Source organism: Salmo trutta, chromosome 13 (assembly GCF_901001165.1).
Source record: "Salmo trutta chromosome 13, fSalTru1.1, whole genome shotgun sequence".
Lineage (NCBI taxonomy): Eukaryota > Metazoa > Chordata > Actinopteri > Salmoniformes > Salmonidae > Salmo > Salmo trutta.
Window position 1 is genome coordinate 23,231,230 of NC_042969.1, and position 23,787 is coordinate 23,255,016.

Consider the following 23,787-nt stretch of genomic DNA (forward strand, 5'->3'; position numbering starts at 1 on the left):
AGGAGAAAGAGGAGAGAGAAGAGAGAGAATATAGAGAAGAGGAGAGAGAGAGGAGAGAGAAGAGTGAGAATAGGAGAGAGGAGAGGGGAGAGAGGAGAGGGGAGAGAGGAGAGAAGAGAGAGGAGAGAAGAGAGAGGAGAGAGAAGAGAGGAGAGATAGAATAGAGAGGAGAGGGGAGAGAGAGGAGAAAAAGGAGAGAGGAGAGAGAGAAGAGAGGAGAGAGAAGAGAGGGGACAGAGGAAAGACAGCGTAGCACGGGCAGTATTCATAGCTGCAGCATCCGCAGTAGCATCACTCTGCCCCTCTGAATGGGCTGACCTGCCCATGACCATCCCAGGATAGCAGTGTCATTGGCCCTGGGCTGAGGGTGCTACTGGAGGTAGAAAACTATGTCACAGCAATTAGCAGCTGCTGAACAACCCTGGAGTGAACGAACGCCGCTATTAGCATGGCATACATCAACACGCACGTATAGACGTCATAATCTACCAGGCTCAATCACTTCAGATACAGCCTACTCTCAGTTTAATATTCACAACAGCAATGAAATGCAGTAAGGGAATCATCTGAGAAGGAGGGAATAAGGAGAGAAAAGATACAGAAAGCATACAAAGAGGTTACGAGCAAACAAACCCCATGTTGTAGTGATTGGTATAGATATAAGGTACGCATCATGAATTCCAATGGCATTCCTTTCCACATCACATAAGAGTTAAATTACAAAGAGTTTTGTGCGATAATCTGACTGGGGAGAAATAGATTTTTCTGTGCTGGCCGCAGTGAACCCAGTCCTAGCAATGCCTGCTCACACACATAGAGGAAAATCAAGGCCTACCATTAAGCATTCTGCTGCACATGAATCTGTTGATTAGTAACCAGGATTGATTCTATGGCTTTAATTATGTCAGCCATAAAGACCTGCCCACCCTTTCAGTCATCCACTAAACAGACAGTATTTGTCCCTTGTTTGTGGCTGGTTTGACATAATGTTTTGTATGTATAATCATTCCCTGAATCCCTGAAACAGAGATCTGCATATTTTTCTTTGTTTAATGAATCTTTACTATTCACTGTAATACAAAGATGGATCAGCATTATGAAAGTAATGGGAAGATTAGAATGCATTCATTTGACATTTCCTCGTACTCCATCAGTTCATTAGCAAGGATCTCAATATCGGCTGAATTGGATTCTTGCAATTTCCTGCTGTTCACCTTTTGTATCTGAGATCAATCAGCTTCCATTCTTATGAAAACCTTTAGAAAAATAATTGTTTTAGCCACAAAGGCTTAAGTCCCTGTGATCATCTACTGTAGAAATCTGTGTGCAGTGATTCCAGTGATTCCAGTGATTCCAGTGCAGTGAATGGCAGGCTTGGACATTGCGTATCCAGGTGACACATGGCACCATTAAGCCACTTCTAATCAAATCACAGCCAAAAGGCTGGCAGTTTAGCAGTGGCCTCAGAGAAGAGTGGGAGCTGCACAAAATGTGGGTGGCAGCAGCAGTGTAGAACAACCTGTCCTGCTGCAGGTAAAAGCTCAACAATCTCCCATCCAAGGTATTAGAGATGGGGGCCAGTATATAGGGCATATATGTTCCTGGCTGGTTAGGACTGCTCTGTATTGAGCTCTTTTTAACACTTTAATAATGTCCCTTTCATTCATTGAAGTCACTTATCTATTTGTCGGACCACTGTATCTTCTCCAGCTCATCAGTAATGTTTCACGAAGGTCCCCTTCTGGAAGAGAAATCAGACACACTCCTCCTCTGTGTCTTTACATTAACTCTTTGAAAACCATTTCACACAGCATATACAGTGGGTATTATAAGTATTCACCCCGCTTTGATTTCGTTCACATTTTGTGGCATTACAAAGTGGGATTGAAATGAATTAGTTGTGATTTTTTGGGGTCATTGATCTACTATTTAATATCAAAATGGAAGAAACAAAAAGTTTACATGTATGAAAAATAACATACTAATATACCTTGTTAAGATAAGTTTTCACCCCCTGTGTCAATCCAAGTTAAAAAAAACTTTGGCAGTGACTATAGCTGTGAGTGTTTCGGAGTAAGTCTCTAAGCGCTTTGCACACCATGAATTGTGCAATAGTTGCTTATTATTCTTTTCAAAAGTCTTGAAGCTCTGTGAAGGTGTTGGGGATCATGGACAGACAGCAATGTTCAAGTCTTGCCATAGATTTTCAAGCATATTTAAGTCAAAACTGTAACTTGGCCACTCAGTTACATTCACTATCTTCTTGGTAAGCAACTCCAATGTAGATTTGTCCTTGTGTTGTAGGTTATTGTCCTGCTGAAAGGTGAATTCATCTCCCAGTGTCCGGTGGAAAGAAGACTGAAAGCAGGTTTTCCTCTAGGATTTTGTCTATGCATAGCTCCATCCCGTTTAATGTTATCCCCCCACAAAACTCCAGTCTTTGCCGATGTCAATACCCTGACGCAGCCACCACTATGCTCGGAAACAAGGAGGCAGTTACTGACAGATGTGTTGTGTTGGATTTCAAATCAAATCAAATCAAATTGTATACATCACATGCACCGAATACAACACAAGCACAGTGAAATGCTTACTTACCAAGCCCTTAACCAACAATGCTTTAAGAAGTTAAGAAGAAAAACATGTTAAGTAAAAAATAGATAAGTAAAAAAAAATAGAGAAAATAGGAGTAACAAATAATTAAACAGCAGCAGCAAAATAACAATAGCGAGGCCACATACATAGTGCACTGCCACAGAGCCAATGGATTTGCCCCAAACATAAGACTTTGCATTTAGGGCAAAAAGTGTACTCCTTTGCTGTTTTTTTCTGCAGTTACTTTAGTGCCTTGTTGCAAACAGGATTCATGTTTTGGAAAATGTGTATTCTGTATAATTGTATTCTTCTTTTCACTCTATTGTGGAGTCACTACAATGTTGTTGATCCATCCTCAGTTCTCTCCCATCACAGCCATTTAGCTCTGTAGCTGTTTTAAAATCACCAATGGCCTCATGGTAACATACCCTGAACAGTTTCCTTCCTGTCCTGCAGCTCAGTTCAGGACGGCTGTATCTTTGGTGTGTCTGGGTGGTTTAATACATAATGCACTGCATAATTATAAACCAGGCCATGCTTAAAGAGCTATTCAATATCTGATTTGTTATTGTTACCCATCTACCGATCACTGCCTTTCTCTATGAGGCTTTCCAAAAGTTAGTGGGGTTTACTGTAACCATTGAGACACTGTGTTCATTAGCTCATCAGGAAGCTTTGAATATCAAATGGTAATGGATGGACAGACAGAGTGAGAGAGAGAGAGAGAGAGAGAGAGAGAGAGAGAGAGAGAGAGAGAAGAGAAGAGGAGGAGAGAGAAGGTGTTTGAGAATTATTCATTGTGAACGTTCCTACTGTAAGCCGTCTCCCTGTTGGGGCTGGAGAACTGGAGTGGAGCTGAACAGATTGTTCCCCCATTCCTCAGCGACCCTAGAGTCAGCCAAGAAGGAGAAGAAACAGCCAAAGACACAACAGATGGAGAGGCTTACAATGGATACGTAAAAGTTGATAAAGAAATACTTATCTTGTGTCTGACAGAGAAGATTCAAGCACACTATCATCACTATACTGCCTCTAGGATGTTGTGTCTGAAATAGAGAAGAGTCAAGCACACTATCACTGCTATTGTCACGTCCTGACCATAGAAAGCTGTTATTTTCTATGGTAGAGTAGGTCAGGGCGTGACAGGGGGGTTTTCTAGTTTAGTTTTTCTATGTTGTCATGTTCTAGTTTTGTATTTCTATGTTGGGTTTTGTTTGGGATGATCTCCAATTAGAGGCAGCTGGTCATCGTTGTCTCTAATTGGAGATCATACTTAAGTAGGTGTTTTTCCCACCTGGGTTTGTGGGAGATTGGTTTTGAGTTAGTGTATGTTTCTACTCTGCTTCACGGTTTGTTGTTTTTGTTCGTTTAGTTTATTGTGTATGTATTACATAGTTTCACAGTGAAAATAAAATGTGGAACGACACACACGCTGCACTTTGGTCCGCTCCTTCCTACGACAGCCATGACAGCTATACTGCCTCTAGGATTACGCTTCATCCAATCGACGGATAAAGCTCTGAATGCAAATGCAATGGGTGATAACCCAATTTGGTTCCTTTTCTAAATGACCTAGTGTACAGCTCTGCATGTTCCTGCGTGTGTAGCTAAGTGACCCTGTTTGTTTTCTCTACTGGAGGAAGACAAACACAGGCAACAGACATTTATTACCCTTGATCCAGGAATCTTTTTAGTTATGACTTTCCCATATGGAAGAGGCATATGTCTCATGACAATACCATACTTATCTATAATAAGCATGCTCATTCAGATCAACTACAATGAAACCTGCTGCCACATGCTATTGATGATTATTGTACATGTTAATTAGCCATTTGGCATTGTGCAGCATCTGTTTAGAACAGTATTTCCTAACAACAGGTGGACTACTCCAAAGAAAGGCTGTACAAAGGAGTCAAAATGCATTCTATAAAACTCCACACAAATACACTGTAGGAGCCTGCTGTAGACGATGGTGTGAAACGGTGGGGTCAGAATCGAGGCTGCGTGGGTGTCCAACAATGCCCTATCGCAGGTTCAGAGAGGAATGCCTGGTGAAAGATTTTCCCTGAGACGGAACACCTTTAATTGACAGCCTTTCTGTAGACCTCCTGTGGCACCTCTAGCCACCCTATTTATAGGCTGTAATGACAGACTTCCATTTGCCAGGAATCATTGTTGCAGAGCTGGAGATGCTAACTTTGTGGCCTGCAATTTTAGGTGTCATACTGTGCCATATCTCCAGCGTCAGATGAAGGGGAGCCGGCCAGGCTGCTGCCGTGGCTATGCTGCGTCTGACTGACAGCCAGTCAACACAGAGCCCAGCCTCCTCCATCTTGGTGTCAGATTTAAAAGAACCCAGCCTCCTCCATCTTGGTGCCAGATTTAAAAGAACCCAGCCTCCTCCATCTTGGTGTCAGATTTAAAAGAACCCAGCCTCCTCCATCTTGGTGTCAGATTTAAAAGAACCCAGCCTCCTCCATCTTGGTGTCAGATTTAAAAGAACCCAGCCTCCTCCATCTTGGTGTCAGATTTAAAAGAACCCAGCCTCCTCCATCTTGGTGTCAGATCATCATCACACTGAGTTTTTGATGACTTGTGGCGTTATTATTGATGTAACGATAGTGTCATGATATAATGCATCTTTTAATTCAAGAACGAATACAAGATTCAAGATTCAATATTCCCCTTTATTTCAAATGTCAACATAATTAAAACTGACATAAAGAGGGAATAGCTTACATAACATAGACATAGAATAAATACCTCATGGATTTTAATAATACGATTATTAATATAAACTCAGCAAAAAAGAAACGTCAACTGCGTTTATTTTCAGCAAACTGTGTAAATATTTGTATGAACATAACAAGACTCAACAACTGAGACATAAACTGAACAAGTTCCACAGACATGTGACTAACAGAAATTTAAAAATGTGTCCCTGAAAAAAGGGGGGGGGGTCAAAATCAAAAGTAACAGTCAATATCTGGTGTGGCCACCAACTGCATTAAGTACTGCAGTGCATATCCTCCTCATGGACTGCACCAGATTTGCCTGTTCTTGCTGTGAGATGTTACCCCACTCTTCCACCAAGGCACCTGCAAGTTCCCGTACATTTCTGGGGGGAATGGCCCTAGCCCTCACCCTCCAATCCAACAGGTCCCAGACGTGCTCAATGGGATTGAGATCTGGGCTCCTCACTGGCCATGGCAGAAGACTGGCATACCTGTTTTGCAGGAAATCACGCACAGAACGAGCAGTTTGACTGGTGGCATTGTCATGCTGGAGGGTCATGTCAGGATGAGCCTGCAAGAAGGGTACCACATGAGGGAGGAGGATGTCTTCCCTGCAACGCACAGCATTGAGATTGCCTGCAAGCTCAGTCCGATGATGCTGTGACACACCGCCCCAGACCATGACAGACCCTCCACCTCCAAATCGATCCCGCTACAGAGTACAGGCCTCGGTGTAATGCTCATTCCTTGGACAATAAACGCGAATTCGACCATCACCCCTGGTGAGACAAAACCGCGACTCGTCAGTGAAGAGCACTTTTTGCCATTCCTGTCTGGTCCTGCGACAGTGGGTTCGTGCCCATAGGCGACGTTGTTGCCAGTGATGTCTGGTGAGGATCTGCCTTACAACAGGCCTACAAGCTCTCAGTCCAGCCTCTCTCAGCCTATTGGGGACAGTCTGAGCACTGATAGAGGGATTGTGTGTTCCTGGTGTAACTCGGGCAGTTGTTGCCGTCCTATACGTGTCCCGCAGGTGTGATGTTCGGATGTACCGATCCTGTGCAGGTGTTGTTACACGTGGTCTGCCACTGCGAGGACGATCAGCTGTCCGTCCTGTCTCCCTGTAGCTCTGTCTTAGGCGTCTCACAGTACAGACATTGCAATTTATTGCCCTGGCCACATCTGCAGTCCTCATGCCTCCTTGCAGCATGCCTAAGGCACGTTCACGCAGATGAGCAGGGACCCTGGGCATCTTTCTTTTGGTGTTTTTCAGAGTCAGTAGAAAGGCCTCTTTAGTGTCCTAAGTTTTCATAACTGTGACCTTAATTGCCTACCGTCTGAAAGCGGTTAGTGTCTTAATGACCATTCCACAGGTGCATGTTCATTAATTGTTTATGGTTTATTGAACAAGCATGGGAAACAGTTTTTAAACCCTTTACAATGAAAATCTGTGAAGTTACTTGGATTTTTACAAATTATCTTTGAAAGACAGGGTCCTGAAAAAGGGACTTTTTTTTTTGCTGAGTTTATTTCACAAATGATCAAGCTCATTGTAATATCACAATACTCACTTGATAAAATAATTTTGAACTGATGATCCCTAATCTAATTAAGAATTCCACTGAAACATTTTGCCTCAGCAAATTCTCTGAGGTCCAGATTCAGCTCATTCAATTGACACATAGTCCCGTGAGCATAATGCAAGTTGTGCACATGAAACAATACGTTGCCCTCCAAATGTTTATCTTCCACACAATGGCCTGTAACCGCCCAGTCACCGCCACAAGACAGGCCAATTAAATGCTAAGTAACCTCTCCGTTTTGGGGGTTTGATTATTATGTACTGCGATCTTATAAAGCATGCTTCAAAACTGGATTTGCACATGTAAAACTTAATTATAAATGCCTGCATAAAATATTCATGTGAATAAATCTATTGAGCGGCTGGTTAAAAGTATTACTGTGTTCCAGGCAGTGGCAGCTCAAAGAGGAGTCATTTCTCAGCACTTTGGTGGGTGATTTATGTTTACATCAACAACTTCCCCTACAACTTGTCCTGGGTTGAAGTCTCGTCCTGCTCAAAGACTAATTCCAAATGGCAACCACATTTAATTTTTATGTATATAACCATGTCAGAACAGCAGCAGGTAGCGGTGGTAGAGGTAGTAGTGGTAGGAGAGGCAGTAGTGGTAGTAGAGGTGGTAGAGGAAGAAGAGGTGGTAGAGGTTGTTCAGGTTGTAGTGGTGGAAGAGGTGGTAGAGATGATAGAGGTGGGGTTAGGTGGTAGAAGTGATAGAGGTGGTAGATATGGGGTTAGGTGGTAGAAGTGGTAGAGGTGGTAGAGGTGGGGTTAGGTGGTAGAGGTGGTAGAGGTAGTAGAGGTTGTAGATGTGGTAGAAGTGGTAGAGGTGGTAGAGGTGGGGTTAGGTGGTAGAGGTGGTAGAGGTAGTAGAGGTTGTAGATGTGGTAGAAGTGGGGATAGGTGGTAGAGGTGGGGTTATGTGGTAGAGGTGGTAGAGGTAGTAGAGGTGGTAGATGTGGTAGAAGTGGGGATAGGTGGTAGAGGTGGGGTTAGGTGGTAGAGGTGGTAGAGGTGGGGTTAGGTGGTAGAGCTGGGGTTAGGTGGTAGAGGTGGTAGAGATGGTAGAGATGTGGTTAGGTGGTAGAGGTGGTAGAGGTGGGGTTAGGTGGTAGAGGTGTTAGAGGTGGTAGAGGTGGGGTTAGGTGGTAGAGGTGGGGTCAGGTGGTAGAAGTGGTAGCGGTGGTAATGGTGGTAAAGGTGGGGTTAGGTGGTAGAGGTGGTAGCGGTGGTAGAGGTGGTAGAGGTGGGGTTAGGTGGTAGAGGTGGTAGCGGTGGTAGAGGTGGGGTTAGGTGGAAGTGGTGGTAGACGTGGTAGAGGTGGGGTTAGGTGGAAGAGGTGGTAGAGTTGGTAGAGGTGGGGTTAGGTGGTAGTGGTAGTAGAGGTGGGGTTAGGTGGTAGAGGTGGGGTTAGGTGGTAGTGGTGGTAGAGGTGGTAGAGGTGGGGTTAGGTGGTAGAGGTGGGGTTGGGTGGTAGTGGTGGTAGAGGTGGTAGAGTTGGGGTTAGCTGGTAGAGGTGGGGTTAGGTGGTAGAGGTGGGGTTAGGTGGTAGAGGTGGTAGAGGTGGTAGAGACGGGATTAGGTGGTTGAGGTGGGGTTAGGTGGTAGAGGTGGCAGAGGACGGGTTAAGTGGTCAGGTGGTAGAAGTGGTAGTGGTGGTAATGGTGGTAAAGGTGGGGTTAGGTGGTAGAGGTGGGGTTCGGTAGAAGAGGTGGTAGAGGTGGTAAAGGTGGGGTTAGGTGGTAGAGGTGGGGTTAGGTGGTAGAGATGGGGTTAGGTGGTAGAGGTGGTAGAGATGGTAGAGGTGGTAGAGATGGTAGAGTTGGTAGAGGTGGGGTTAGGTGGTAGAGATGGTAGAGGTGGAGTTAGGTGGTAGAGGTGGTAGAGGTGGAGTTAGGTGGTAGAGGTGGAGTTAGGTGGTAGAGGTGGAGTTAGGTGGTAAAGGTGGGGTTAGGTTGTAGAGGTGGGGTTAGGTGGTAGAGGTGGTAGAGGTGGGCTTAGGTGGTAGAGGTGGGGTTAGGTGGTAGAGGTGGTAGAGGTGGTAGAGGTGGGGTTAGGTGGTAGAGGTGGTAGAGGTGGTAGAGGTGGGGTTAGGTGGTAGAGTTGGGGTTAGGTGGTAGAGGTGGGGTTAGGTGGTAGAGGTGGTAGAGGTGGGCTTAGGTGGTAGAGGTGGGGTTAGGTGGTAGAGGTGGTAGAGGTGGTAGAGGTGGGGTTAGGTGGTAGAGGTGGTAGAGGTGGTAGAGGTGGGGTTAGGTGGTAGAGGTGGGGTTAGGTGGTAGAGGTGGTAGAGGTGGGCTTAGGTGGTAGAGGTGGGGTTAGGTGGTAGAGGTGGTAGAGGTGGGGTTAGGTGGTAGAGATGGTAGAGATGGTAGAGGTGGATTTAGGTGGTAGAGGTGGTAGAGGTGGAGTTAGGTGGTAGAGGTGGAGTTAGGTGGTAGAGGTGGTAGAGGTGGTAGAGGTGGGGTTAGGTGGTAGAGTTGGTAGAGCTGGTAGAGATGGTAGAGGTGGTAGCGGTGGGGTTAGTTGGTAGAGGTGGTAGAGGTTGTAGAGATGGTAGAGGTGGGGTTAGGTGGTAGTGGTGGTAGAGGTGGTAGCGGTGGGGTTAGGTGGTAGAGGTGGTAGAGGTGGGGTTAGGTGGTAGAGATTGTAGAGGTGGGATTAGGTGGTAGAGGTTGTAGAGTTGGTAGAGGTGGTAGAGGTGGGGTTAGGTGGTAGAGGTGGTAGAGGTGGGTTTAGGTGGTACAGGTGGTACAGGTGGGGTTAGGTGGTAGAGTTGGTAGAGGTGGTAGAGTTGGAGTTAGGTGGTAGAGGTGGGGTTAGGTGGTAGAGGTGGTAGAGGTGGTAGAGGTGGTAGAAGTGGTGTTAGGTGGTAGAGGTGGTAGAGGTGGTAGAGGTGGGGTTAGGTGGTAGAGGTGGTAGAGGTGGTGTTAGGTGGTAGAGGTGGTAGAGGTGGTAGAGGTGGGGTTAAGTGGTCGAGGTGGGGTTAGGTGGGGTTAGGTGGTAGAGGTGGTAGAGATGGTAGAGGTGTTGTTAGGTGGTAGAGGAGGTAGAGGTGGGGTTAGGTGGTAGAGGTAGTAGAGGTGGTAAAGGTGGTAAAGGTGGGGTTAGGTGGTAGAGGTGAGGTTAGGTGGTAGAGGTGCGGTTAGGTGGAAAATGTGGGGTTAGGTGGTAGAGGTGGGGTTAGGTGGTAGAGGTGGTAGAAGTGGTAGAGGTGGTAAATGTGGGGTTAGGTGGTAGAGGTGGTAGAGTTGGTAAAGGTGGGGTTAGGTGGTAGAGGTGGGGTTAAGTGGCAGAGGTGGTAGAGATGGTGTTAGGTGGCAGAGGTGGGGTTAGGTGGTAGAGGTGGTAGAAGTGGTAGAGGTGGTAGAGGTGGTAGAGGTGGGGTTAGGTGGTAGAGGCGGTAGAGGTGGGGTAAGGTGGTAGAGGTGGTAAAGGTGGGGTTAGGTGGTAGAGGTGGGGTTAGGCGATAGACGTGGAGTTAGGTGGTAGAGGTGGAGTTAGGTGGTAGAGGTGGTAGAGGTGGTAGAGGTGGTAGAGGTTGTAGAGATGGTAGAGGTGGGGTTAGGTGGTAGAGGTGGGGTTAGGTGGTAGAGGTGCGGTTAGGTGGTAAATGTGGGGTTAGGTGATATAGGTGGGGTTAGGTGGTAGAGGTGGGATTAGGTGGTAGAGGTTGTAGAGATGGTAGAGGTGGGGTTAGGTGGTAGAGGTGGTAGAAGTGGTAGAGGTGGTAAATGTGGGGTTAGGTGGTAGAGGTGGTAGAGTTGGTAAAGTAGGGGTTAGGTGGTAGAGGTGGGGTTAAGTGGCAGAGGTGGTAGAGATAGTGTTAGGTGGCAGAGGTGGGGTTAGGTGGTAGAGGTGGTAGAAGTGGTAGAGGTGGTAGAGGTGGGGTTAGGTGGTAGAGGCGGTAGAGGTGGGGTTAGGTGGTAGAGGTGGTAAAGGTGGGGTTAGGTGGTAGAGGTGGGGTTAGGCGATAGACGTGGAGTTAGGTGGTAGAGGTGGAGTTAGGTGGTAGAGGTGGTAGAGGTGGTAGAGGTGGTAGAGGTTGTAGAGATGGTAGAGGTGGGGTTAGGTGGTAGAGGTGGGGTTAGGTGGTAGAGGTGGTAGAGGTGGGGTTAATTGGTAGAGGTGGTAGAGGTGGGGTTAGGTGGTAGAGTTGGTATAGTTTGTAGAGGTGATAGAGGTGGTAGAGGTGGTAGAGATGGTAGAGGTGGTAGCGGTGGGGTTAGGTGGTAGAAGTTGTAGAGATGGTAGAGGTGGGGTTAGGTGGTAGAGATGGTAGAGGTGGTAGCGGTGGGGTTAGGTTGTAGAGGTGGTAGCGGTGGGGTTAGGTGGTAGAGGTGGTAGCGGTGGGGTTCGGTGGTAGAGATGGTAGAGGTGGGGTTAGGTGGTAGAGGTGGTACAGGTGGTAGAGGAGGGGTTAGGTGGTAGAGGTTGTAGAGTTGGTAGAGGTGAGGTTAGGTGGTACAGTTGGTAGAGGTGGTAGAGGTGGGGTTAGGTGGTAGAGGTTGTAGAGATGGTAGAGGTGAGGTTAGGTGGTAGAGTTGGTAGAGTTGGAGTTAGGTGGTAGAGATGGTAGAGGTGGCGTTAGGTGGTAGAGGTGGAAGAGGTGGTTGGGGTGGGGTTACGTGGTCGAGGTGGGGTTAGGTGGTAGAGTTGGTAGAGGTGATAGAGGTGGGGTTAGGTGGTAGAGGTGGGGTTAGGTGGTAGAGGTGGTAGAGGTGGGGTTAGGTGGCAGAGGTGGTGTTAGGTGGTAGAGGTGGGGTTAGGTGGTAGAGGTGGTAGAGGTGGGCTTAGGTGGTAGAGGTGGGGTTAGGTGGTAGAGGTGGTAGAGGTGGTAGAGGTGGGGTTAGGTGGTAGAGGTGGGGTTAGGTGGTAGAGGTGGGGTTAGGTGGTAGAGGTGGGGTTAGGTGGTAGAGGTGGTAGAGGTGGGCTTAGGTGGTAGAGGTGGGGTTAGGTGGTAGAGGTGGTAGAGGTGGTAGAGGTGGGGTTAGGTGGTAGAGATGGTAGAGATGGTAGAGGTGGATTTAGGTGGTAGAGGTGGTAGAGGTGGAGTTAGGTGGTAGAGGTGGAGTTAGGTGGTAGAGGTGGTAGAGGTGGTAGAGGTGGGGTTAGGTGGTAGAGTTGGTAGAGCTGGTAGAGATGGTAGAGGTGGTAGCGGTGGGGTTAGTTGGTAGAGGTGGTAGAGGTTGTAGAGATGGTAGAGGTGGGGTTAGGTGGTAGTGGTGGTAGAGGTGGTAGCGGTGGGGTTAGGTGGTAGAGGTGGGGTTAGGTGGTAGAGATTGTAGAGGTGGGATTAGGTGGTAGAGGTTGTAGAGTTGGTAGAGGTGGTAGAGGTGGGGTTAGGTGGTAGAGGTGGTAGAGGTGGGTTTAGGTGGTACAGGTGGTACAGGTGGGGTTAGGTGGTAGAGTTGGTAGAGGTGGTAGAGTTGGAGTTAGGTGGTAGAGGTGGGGTTAGGTGGTAGAGGTGGTAGAGGTGGTAGAGGTGGTAGAAGTGGTGTTAGGTGGTAGAGGTGGTAGAGGTGGTAGAGGTGGGGTTAGGTGGTAGAGGTGGTAGAGGTGGTGTTAGGTGGTAGAGGTGGTAGAGGTGGTAGAGGTGGGGTTAAGTGGTCGAGGTGGGGTTAGGTGGGGTTAGGTGGTAGAGGTGGTAGAGATGGTAGAGGTGTTGTTAGGTGGTAGAGGAGGTAGAGGTGGGGTTAGGTGGTAGAAGTAGTAGAGGTGGTAAAGGTGGTAAAGGTGGGGTTAGGTGGTAGAGGTGAGGTTAGGTGGTAGAGGTGCGGTTAGGTGGTAAATGTGGGGTTAGGTGGTAGAGGTGGGGTTAGGTGGTAGAGGTGGGATTAGGTGGTAGAGGTTGTAGAGATGGTAGAGGTGGGGTTAGGTGGTAGAGGTGGTAGAAGTGGTAGAGGTGGTAAATGTGGGGTTAGGTGGTAGAGGTGGTAGAGTTGGTAAAGGTGGGGTTAGGTGGTAGAGGTGGGGTTAAGTGGCAGAGGTGGTAGAGATGGTGTTAGGTGGCAGAGGTGGGGTTAGGTGGTAGAGGTGGTAGAAGTGGTAGAGGTGGTAGAGGTGGTAGAGGTGGGGTTAGGTGGTAGAGGCGGTAGAGGTGGGGTAAGGTGGTAGAGGTGGTAAAGGTGGGGTTAGGTGGTAGAGGTGGGGTTAGGCGATAGACGTGGAGTTAGGTGGTAGAGGTGGAGTTAGGTGGTAGAGGTGGTAGAGGTGGTAGAGGTGGTAGAGGTTGTAGAGATGGTAGAGGTGGGGTTAGGTGGTAGAGGTGGGGTTAGGTGGTAGAGGTGCGGTTAGGTGGTAAATGTGGGGTTAGGTGATATAGGTGGGGTTAGGTGGTAGAGGTGGGATTAGGTGGTAGAGGTTGTAGAGATGGTAGAGGTGGGGTTAGGTGGTAGAGGTGGTAGAAGTGGTAGAGGTGGTAAATGTGGGGTTAGGTGGTAGAGGTGGTAGAGTTGGTAAAGTAGGGGTTAGGTGGTAGAGGTGGGGTTAAGTGGCAGAGGTGGTAGAGATGGTGTTAGGTGGCAGAGGTGGGGTTAGGTGGTAGAGGTGGTAGAAGTGGTAGAGGTGGTAGAGGTGGGGTTAGGTGGTAGAGGCGGGTAGAGGTGGGGTTAGGTGGTAGAGGTGGTAAAGGTGGGGTTAGGTGGTAGAGGTGGGGTTAGGCGATAGATGTGGAGTTAGGTGGTAGAGGTGGAGTTAGGTGGTAGAGGTGGTAGAGGTGGTAGAGGTGGTAGAGGTTGTAGAGATGGTAGAGGTGGGGTTAGGTGGTAGAGGTGGGGTTAGGTGGTAGAGGTGGTAGAGGTGGGGTTAATTGGTAGAGGTGGTAGAGGTGGGGTTAGGTGGTAGAGTTGGTATAGTTTGTAGAGGTGATAGAGGTGGTAGAGGTGGTAGAGATGGTAGAGGTGGTAGCGGTGGGGTTAGGTGGTAGAAGTTGTAGAGATGGTAGAGGTGGGGTTAGGTGGTAGAGATGGTAGAGGTGGTAGCGGTGGGGTTAGGTTGTAGAGGTGGTAGCGGTGGGGTTAGGTGGTAGAGGTGGTAGCGGTGGGGTTCGGTGGTAGAGATGGTAGAGGTGGGGTTAGGTGGTAGAGGTGGTACAGGTGGTAGAGGAGGGGTTAGGTGGTAGAGGTTGTAGAGTTGGTAGAGGTGAGGTTAGGTGGTACAGTTGGTAGAGGTGGTAGAGGTGGGGTTAGGTGGTAGAGGTTGTAGAGATGGTAGAGGTGAGGTTAGGTGGTAGAGTTGGTAGAGTTGGAGTTAGGTGGTAGAGATGGTAGAGGTGGCGTTAGGTGGTAGAGGTGGAAGAGGTGGTTGGGGTGGGGTTACGTGGTCGAGGTGGGGTTAGGTGGTAGAGTTGGTAGAGGTGATAGAGGTGGGGTTAGGTGGTAGAGGTGGGGTTAGGTGGTAGAGGTGGTAGAGGTGGGGTTAGGTGGCAGAGGTGGTGTTAGGTGGTAGAGGTGGGGTTAGGTGGTAGAGGTGGTAGAAGTGGTGTTAGGTGGCAGAGGTGGTGTTAGGTGGTAGAAGTGGTGTTAGGTGGCAGAGGTGGTAGAGGTGGTAAAGGTGGGGTTAGGTGGTAGAAGTGGTAGAGGTGGTAGAGGTGGGGTTAGGTGGTAGAGGCGGTATAGGTGGGGTTAGGTGGTAGAGGTGGTAGAGATGGGGTTAGGTGGTAGAGGTGGGGTTAGGCGGTAGAGGTGGTAGAGGTTGTAGAGATGGTAGAGGTGGGGTTAGGTGGTAGAGGTGGTAGAGGTTGTAGAGATGGTAGAGGTGGGGTTAGGTGGTAGAGGTGGTAGAGTTGGTAGAAGTGGGGTTAGGTGGTAGAGGTGGCAGAGGTGGGGTTAGGTGGTAGAGGTGGTAGAAGTGGTAGAAGTGGGATTAGGTGGTAGAGGTGGTAGAGGTGGGGTTAGGTGGTAGAGGTGGGGTTAGGTGGTAGAGGTGGGGTTAGGCGGTAGAGGTGGGATTAGGCGGTAGAGGTGGGGTTTGGTGGTAGAAGTGGGGTTAGGTGGTAGAAGTGGTATAGGTGGTAGAAGTGGTATAGGTGGTAGAGGTGGTATAGGTGGTAGAGGTGGGGTTAGGTGGTAGAGGTGGGGTTAGGTGGTAGAGGTGGTAGAAGTGGTAGAGGTGGTATAGGTGGTAGAGGTGGGGTTAGGCGGTAGAGGTGGGGTTTGGTGGTAGAAGTGGGGTTAGGTGGTAGAGGTGGTAGAAGTGGTATAGGTGGTAGAGGTGGTATAGGTGGTAGAGGTGGGGTTAGGTGGTAGAGGTGGTAGAAGTGGTAGAAGTGGGGTTAGGTGGTAGAGTTGGTAGAGGTGTGGTTAGGTGGTAGAGGTGGTAGAAGTGGTATAGGTGGTGGAGGTGGTAGAAGTGGTAGTGGGCTGCTGCTCTGTGCCGGCACGCTACAGGGGCCGGCTGCCCATTGACACCCCATAAAAAGCATCTGGCGGAAACTAATTTCAACCTTGTCGTTATAGATGTCAACAATAAAACCCAAAGAGCTCCATTGAACATCATAAATTAGAATTTCAGCCGTGATCTTGCCCGGGCCTGGGCGCTCCCCTCCCTTTAAAAGTAAAGTCTTTATGATGAACAGGTTGACGGTGATAAATGGTCACAGCTAAGGTGAGCCTGCTACCACTTGGGGATTTGTGCCTCCATCTGTTTTCATTTAGACACAGTTTTGCTTGATATTGTTGGAGGGACTAGGAGCCACCATAACAGTACAGGGTGCTGGACTGCTCTCCTGAGGACACAGAGGTTAACTTCTACAGTTTGGTTCAACACGAACTCAATGGCTATGTCTTCATATACAGTACCTTGGCATTATAGGCTTCTATATGCATTACTCCTGAATGCATTACTCCTGAATGCATTACTCCTCAATGCCTTACTCCTCAATGCATTACTCCTGTATGCATTACTCATGTATACATTACTCCTGTATAAAGTATGCATCACTCCTGTATGATGTATGCATTACTCCTGTATTCATTACCCATGTATGATGTATGCATTACTCCTGTATGCATTACTCCTGTATGAATTATACATTACTCCTGTATGATGTATGCATTACTCCTGTATGCATTACTCATGTATTCTGTATGCATTACTCCTGTATGCATTACTCATGTATGCTGTATGCATTACCCATGTATGATGTATGCATTACTCCTGTATGAATTATGTATTACTCCTGTATACATTTCTCCTGTATAAAGTATGCATTACTTCTGTATGGATTATGCATTACTCCTGTATGCATTACTCATGTATGCTCTATGCATTACTCCTGTATGAAGTATGCATTACTCCTGTATGCATTACTCCTGTATGCAGTATGCATTATTCCTGTTTTGTTTTGTTTTAGTCATTTAGCAGACACTCTTATCCAGAGCGACTTACATTTTCGAGTGCATACATTTTCATACTTTTTTTGTACCGGTCCCCCGCGGGAATCGAACCCACAACCCTGGCATTTGCAAATGCCATGCTCTACCAACTGAGCTACACTCCTGTATGCATTACTCATGTATTCTGTATGCATTACTCCTGTATGCATTACTCATGTATGCTCTATGCATTACTCCTGCATGCATTAGTCCTGTATGTATTACTCCTGTATGCATTACTCCTGTATTAAGTATGCATTACTCCTGTATGCATTACTCCTGTATGAAGTATGCATTACTCCTGTATGCATTACTCCTGTATGAACTGTGCATTACTCCTGTTCGCTGTATGCATTACTCCTGTATGCATTACTCCTATATGCATTACTCCTGTATGAAGTATGCATTACTCCTGTTCGCTGTATGCATTACTCCTGTATGCATTACTCCTGTATGCGTTACTCCTGTATGAAGTATGCATTACTCCTGTTCGCTGTATGCATTACTCCTGTATGCGTTACTCCTGTATGAAGTATGCATTACTCCTGTTCGCTGTATGCATTACTCCTGTATGCATTACTCCTGTATGCGTTACTCCTGTATGAAGTATGCATTACTCCTGTTCGCTGTATGCATTACTCCTGTATGCATTACTCCTGTATGCGTTACTCCTGTATGAAGTATGCATTACTCCTGTATGCTGTATGCATTACTCCTGTATGTATTACTACTGTATGCTGTGTGCATTACTCCTCTATGCATTACTTATTCTTCTCCTGTCTGTTGAATCTTTCTGTTGAATCTATAGGGATGGCTAGTAGGTCCATGTCATGCCATGGTAATTGGATGAGATGAGCTAAAATTCTTGATAGATCCAGTTTTACTTGAACTATATCACATGGACAGCTAAAAGCTAAAAGCTAAAAGGGTGAGAAGTTCAACAAAGATGCGAACATCATTGCCCGGCTTATGTCAACTCTGCTTATTGTCTTTGGCCTTCAAAATAACCGCTTGTACTTAAACGGAAGTAAAATGACCTAACACCCCCAGAGCAGAAAAAAATCAACTGTTAAAAATGGTCTTCTTCAGATAACCTTTCTGAAATGCAGAATGGAAGTTGCTCATCGTGCCCTGTGGAAGTATAAAAGTTGGCCTCGCTCCATGAGCACCAATGTGTGTTTATCTTCCATGATACATACCCTCAGTTCAAAGAATAACGTGGCAGTAACGCTGTAATTACCACATAGAGGCAGAACATATGCTAAACCTTGCATGACCTCGCTTATGCATACAAGGCAAATAGAAATTCAGGAATGAATATCAGTTTTTTCATTGTATTAGACATACTCATCAAATGACAACAGATAACTATTGGTTTATTTACTATTGGTCTGCATTCGCCAGGCCCTTGTCGGGCCCTCCTTACAGGTCATGTGACCTGACACCTACATGAATAACTAGAAGGACTGGGGAGATATTAGAATTGCTTGGAAAAGCTCTTCTCCAAGGCAATCACTGTAGCAATGTAAAAGAGGTGGAAGAATTCAGGCAGCAGGTCTAGTACTGGGTCAGTTATGGAGCAAATTGTCCTTCCAAAGGAATGCATTGTGAAGAAAGAGCTACTCTAACAGAGGCTGAAGGACTCACCTGCACTATTGCTTCTGCATATGGTAGGTAATAACACCCTAACATTGCACCTTATTACCTACCATATGTTCCTGTAGAAGCAATAGTGCAGGTGAGTCCTTCAGCCTTTGTTAGAGTAGCTCTTTCTTAAGGTGCAATAAGGTGCAATGTTGTAGACTGTGTGTATAGGGGCCAATTTACATCAACTTTTTTTTTCTAACTTAAAGATTTAAACATTGCAAGTTTTGTGTAGGGGGAAATTAAACATCTACCTCCCTACACTTTTCTCATGTCATGATTGTAGTGTTTGGTCATTTCTGGTCAGGCAAATCCCTTCATTAGCCTACAATATCCACTGAATACAGCCCCACTCTGAGTGCCTCTTCAATCTAGCAGCAATACCATATGACAGATGTGATAATCATGTCACCAGATGACAGGAATGCAGTCGGTTCTCTACATTGTTGGCAGATAAAGTTGTCCAACACACCTTCAGGTGTACATACATATTTCCTTACAAGGTGAACATTCCCGCATCTATTGGTCATCTTTTTGCGGTTGATCCGTTTCTTATGTTCTCTCTCCCCACTTTCCAGCAGAGGTAAATGGATGGGCAGTGGCGCTGAAAGTGACAGTTAAAGTCTGGCTGCAGTCGATCTTCAGTCCGGAACCTGATCTATGGAGTTACTTTATTGTATAATTCAATGTGGCCAGACAGCCTGCTTTACCGGTAGCCTGTATCTCTGGGTGACACCAGTGATGTGCGCTCTACCATTAAACGACCACAATAATTAAACCCACTGCCTCATTCAGCCTCCGCCTGCATCACATCGCCACGGTCACACAAACCAGGATGCGCTGGTGCTTAAATGAAACAATCAACATCTCTGTGTTGGGACCCCTGTAACAAATTAACAGCGCAATGCAATACAAGGTTTTCAAATAAGGAATCTAACAGGACGTGCATAAACCATCACTTTACTTCCATGGTCTGTTTTCTGATTCTCATAACTTATAAAGCATTACGTGCGCACAGGCGCGCACACACACAGTTGAATTTTTTTTATTATTAGGTTGCCAGGTTCAGGTTGCCACTCACCTGATTTTGATAATCCCTGGTTTCAATAAAGTATATCCACTCGTTTGAGTATGTTTGAGTTTGTTTTCTAAATGTGTTACAGCATAAAGCACGGTCTCTCCGGTTCAAGTCAGCTCACAACGTTTGAAATGAAATTGTCAGAGCACAAGACAAAGCCGGAAAAACTGCGGAACCATTATTATTTTTTACTTCAGTCAAATAAAAAAACTGTGAGGACGGATACCACACACTATATAATTTCAAGGATATTCGACAGCCAACATTAGTCGACAGAAAATGAACTCGTTTGAGTTACTTCGGGTGTTCTTCCCCTAGTCCGACGAAATTCTGAAGATTCGCTCTACTTTAGATGGCCAAAAATACTTCAATTTTCCGGGAATCCTGGACTCATCACAACCAAAGGGTTGCAAAACGGCTCTCTGTCCTCCCCTGTTGTACACCTTCCACAGCGCTGTCTCACCCCTCATGAGATAAATCACTCATATTGCATTGGAAAAGCTCCACATATGATGTGCGTTGTGCTGGAGTGGCTTTGAAGACTACAGCAATCGACGAGGAGCTCTCGCAGCTCGGTTCCAGAGCCCGCGCGCGCTCCCTCATTGAACATGCATCCAGAGACGTTAACTCCGCGAGGACGCTGTTCTTCAGCACCAAGCGCCTGCGGGGAAACAGATAGCGCCAAAAGTGCCGTTAACTCAAGGGATGATATTACGAACACTCTTTTAAGACAGTATCTAAAATTACACTGACAACTGAAACAGTAGGCTACAGCAATAGTATATACCAAAATATATTTTTAGGAGAGTTGGTTTTGGAAAATATAACCCCTATCGCCTCCATGTGGCGGTGAGGGATGTCGTGTGAGGGCAAGCCTAAAACACCAGAGAGAGAGACAAGGAAGACATATTTTTGTTTTAAAACTGTACTTGAACATACCTACAATATCACCATAATGCAAAAGCAAAAATAGTCAAATTATGAAGACACAACAAAGTGAAAGCAACCAGACAAAAAGATAATGAAACAAGGGATAGTGGGAAACAGAACTGGAAAGCCAAACAGATGATGATTTAGCACTCAACCTAAGTATTAGTCACATACATACATAGGCTTGTATGAAGTACAAGTGCACAATGGAGCCTATGACATTCTCTAATGTCAACAACTCATAGGGTTGTGGGGGAGAGATCTCATCCTAATGTCTCATGCCATGAGCAACGATGATCAAATCAGGAAGAGTGATGCGCAACTGTCTTAATGGTATCAATATAGTGACTGTAAACTCCAAAACATCATGGAGGATTATGTCGATTTTTCACTTGATATGTCAATGTTGCCAACAAACAAATCGCATTAAAGCTCAGTGTGGGAGCAGCAAGACAGTTTGGCTCATTGCAGCTACAAGTCAAATGTTTAGAAACAATCTCTCCATCTGTCATTCTGATGATGCATCATTTATGCTTTAAAACTGGATGAAAAAAATGCTGAATGTAGCGGCTCACTTCACTAACAATAGTGATATGTTTTCCTTTGTTTGTTGATATAGAAGTAATGAATAATGCATTGGGTTAGGATTTGTGTGGTGTGGTCTGATTTCCTTACCTAAAACCATAAATTTGCTCAATCTGCAACTTCACTCACTAAATTCAATCACTGGGAATAGCCTAGAGGTTAGAGAGGTAAACCAGCAGCTGGAAGGTTGCTGGTTCAACACCCAGGCTAGGTGACACTGTAATCCCATGTAACATCTCCTGCCATTACGCCCTTGAGCAAGGCAATTAACCAAGGCTATCTTCAATGAGGCTCGTGCTTCTATGGAGATGTTGGGAAACGCAAAACACAAAGGTCCAATAAAGCATATATTATATTCTAAAGGCTTACTCTACTGTAGGAGTATGTTCTGTTACTATACTGTAGGAGTATGTGATGTTACTCTACTGCAGGAGTATGTTCTGTTACTATACTGTAGGAGTATGTGATGTTACTCTACTGCAGGAGGAGGTTATGTTACTCTACTGCAGGAGTAGGTTATGTTTCTCTACTTTAGGAGTCTGTTCTGTTACTCAACCGTAGGAGTATGTGATGTTACTCTGCAGTAGCAGTGTGTTCTGTTACTCTGTAGTAGGAGTATGTTCTGTTACTCTACTGAAGGACTATGTTCTGTTACTCTACTGAAGGAGTATGTTATGTTACTCTAATGTAGGAGTAGGTTATGTTTCTCTACTTTAGGAGTCTGTTCTGTTACTCAACCGTAGTAGTATGTGATGTTACTCTGCAGTAGCAGTGTGTTCTGTTACTCTACTGTATGATTATGTTATGTTACTCTGCAGTAGGAGTATGTTCTGTTACTCTGCAGTGGGAATGTGTTCTGTTACTTTGCAGTAGGAGTATGTTCTGTTACTTTACTGGATGAGTGTGTTCTGTTACTCTAATGGATGAGTATTTTATGTTACTCTGCTGTAAGAAGATGTGCTGTTACTCTAATGTAGGAGTATTTAATGTTACTCTACTGTAGGAGTATTTTATGTCACTCTGCAGTAAGAGGGTGTTCTGTTACTCTATTGTAGGATTATGTAATGGTTCTCTACTGTAGGAGTATTCACTCGTACTCTACAGTAGGAGATTTTCTGTTACTCTGCAGTAGGAGTATATTCTGTTACTGTACTGTAGGAGTATGCACTGTTACTCTAATGTAGGAGAATGTTATGTTACTCTGCTGTAGGATTATGTTACATCACTCTACTTTAGGAATATGTTCTGTTACTCTACTGTAGGAGTATGTTATGTTACTCTACTTTAGGAGTATGTTCTGTTACTCTACTGTAGGAGAATGTTCTGTTACTCTACTGTAGGAGTATGGTATGTTACTCTACTGTGGGAGTATGTTCTGTTACTCTACTGTAGGAGCATGTTCTGTTACTCTACTGTAGGAGTATGGTATGTTACTCTACTGTGGGAGTATGTTCTGTTACTCTACTGTAGGAGCATGTTCTGTTACTCTACTGTAGGAGTATGTTGTCTTACTCTACTGTATTGGTGTTTACGATTACTCTACTGTAGGAGCATGTTTTGTTACTCTACTGTGGAAGTGTGTTCTGTTACTTTACTGTAGGAGTGTGTTCTATTACTCCACTGTAGGAGTGTGTTCTATTACTCCACTGTAGGAGTGTGTTCTGTTATTCCACTGTAGGAGTATGGTATGTTACTCTACTGTGGGAGTATGCACTGTTACTCTAATGTAGGAGAATGTTATGTTACTCTGCTGTAGGATTATGTTACATCACTCTACTTTAGGAATATGTTCTGTTACTCTACTGTAGGAGTATGTTGTCTTACTCTACTGTATTGGTGTTTACGATTACTCTACTGTAAGAGTTTGTTCTGTTACTCTACTGTTGGAGTATGTGCTGTTACTTTACTGAAGGAGTGTGTTCTGTTACTCCACTGTAGGAGTGTGTTCTATTACTCCACTGTAGGAGTGTGTTCTGTTATTCCACTGTAGGAGTATGGTATGTTACTCTACTGTGGGAGTATGTCCTGTTACCCTACTGTAGGAGTGTGTTTTGTTACTCTACTGTAGGAGTGTGTACTGTTACTCTACTGTAGGAATGTGTTCTGTTACACTGCTGTATGAGTGTGTTTTCTTTTAGTTTACAGTAGGAATGTGTTCTGTTACTTTACTTTAGGAGTGTGAACTTTTACGCTCTTGTAGAAGTATGTTCTGTTACTCTACTGCAGGGGAGTGCTCTGTTACTCCACTGTAGGGGTGTGTTCTGTTACTCCACTGCAGGGGAGTGCTCTGTTACTCCACTGTAGGGGTGTGTTCTGTTACTCTACTGGAGGAGAATATACTGTTACTCTATTGGAGGCGTATGTTCTGTTTCTCTACTGGAAGAAAATATACTTTTACTTGACTGTGGGAGAATGTTATGTTAGAGGAGTGTGTTCTGTTACTTTGCAGTAGGGATATATTCTGTTACTCTACTGTAGGAGTGTGTTCTGTTACTCTACCGTAAGAATATGTACTGTTACTCTACTGAAGGAGTATGTTCTGTTACTTTGCAGTAGGGATATATTCTGTTACTCTACTGTAGGAGTATGTTATGTTACTCCACAGTAGGAGTATGTTATGTTACTCTACTGAAGGAGTATGTTCCGTTACTCTCCTGGAGGAGTGTGTTCCGTTACTCTACTGTTGGAGTGGGTTCTGTTACTCTATTGTAGGAGTATGTTCTGTTCCTCTGCAGTAGGAGTGTGTTCTGTGACTCTACTGAAGGAGTATGTTCTGTTACTCTACTGTTGGAGTACATTCTGTTACTCTACTATAGGAGTATTTTCTGTTACTCTGCAGTAGGAGTATGTTCTGTTACTCTCCTTTAGGGGTATGATATGTTACTCTGCTGTAGGAGTATGTTCTGTTACTCTACTGAAGGTGTATGTTATGTTACTCTACTGTAGGAGTATGTACCATTACACTCATGTGGGATTTTGTTCTGTTACTCTACTGTACGACTGTTATATTACTCTTCTGTAGGGGTGTGTTCTGTTACTCTACTGGAGGAGAATATACTGTTACTCTATTGGAGGCATATGTTCTGTTTCTCTACTGGAAGAAAATATACTTTTACTTGACTGTGGGAGAATGTTATGTTACTCTACTGTAGGAGTGTGTTCTGTTACTTTGCAGTAGGGATATATTCTGTTACTCTACTGTAGGAGTGTGTTCTGTTACTCTACCGTAAGAATATGTACTGTTACTCTACTGAAGGAGTATGT

The 23,787-nt window shown here is 45.6% G+C and overlaps 1 protein-coding gene across 1 annotated transcript in view; it reads right to left on the reverse strand.

Annotated features, from left to right (window-relative positions):
• LOC115205035 (X-linked interleukin-1 receptor accessory protein-like 2) overlaps nucleotides 1–19,681 on the reverse strand; it is a 237,290-nt gene extending 217,609 nt beyond the window's left edge. The window contains exon 1 of the mRNA XM_029770595.1: nucleotides 19,012–19,681. The gene's annotated coding sequence lies outside the window, so the exon portion shown is untranslated. The remainder of the gene's footprint in view (nucleotides 1–19,011) is intronic.
• Nucleotides 19,682–23,787: the final 4,106 nt, after the last annotated feature.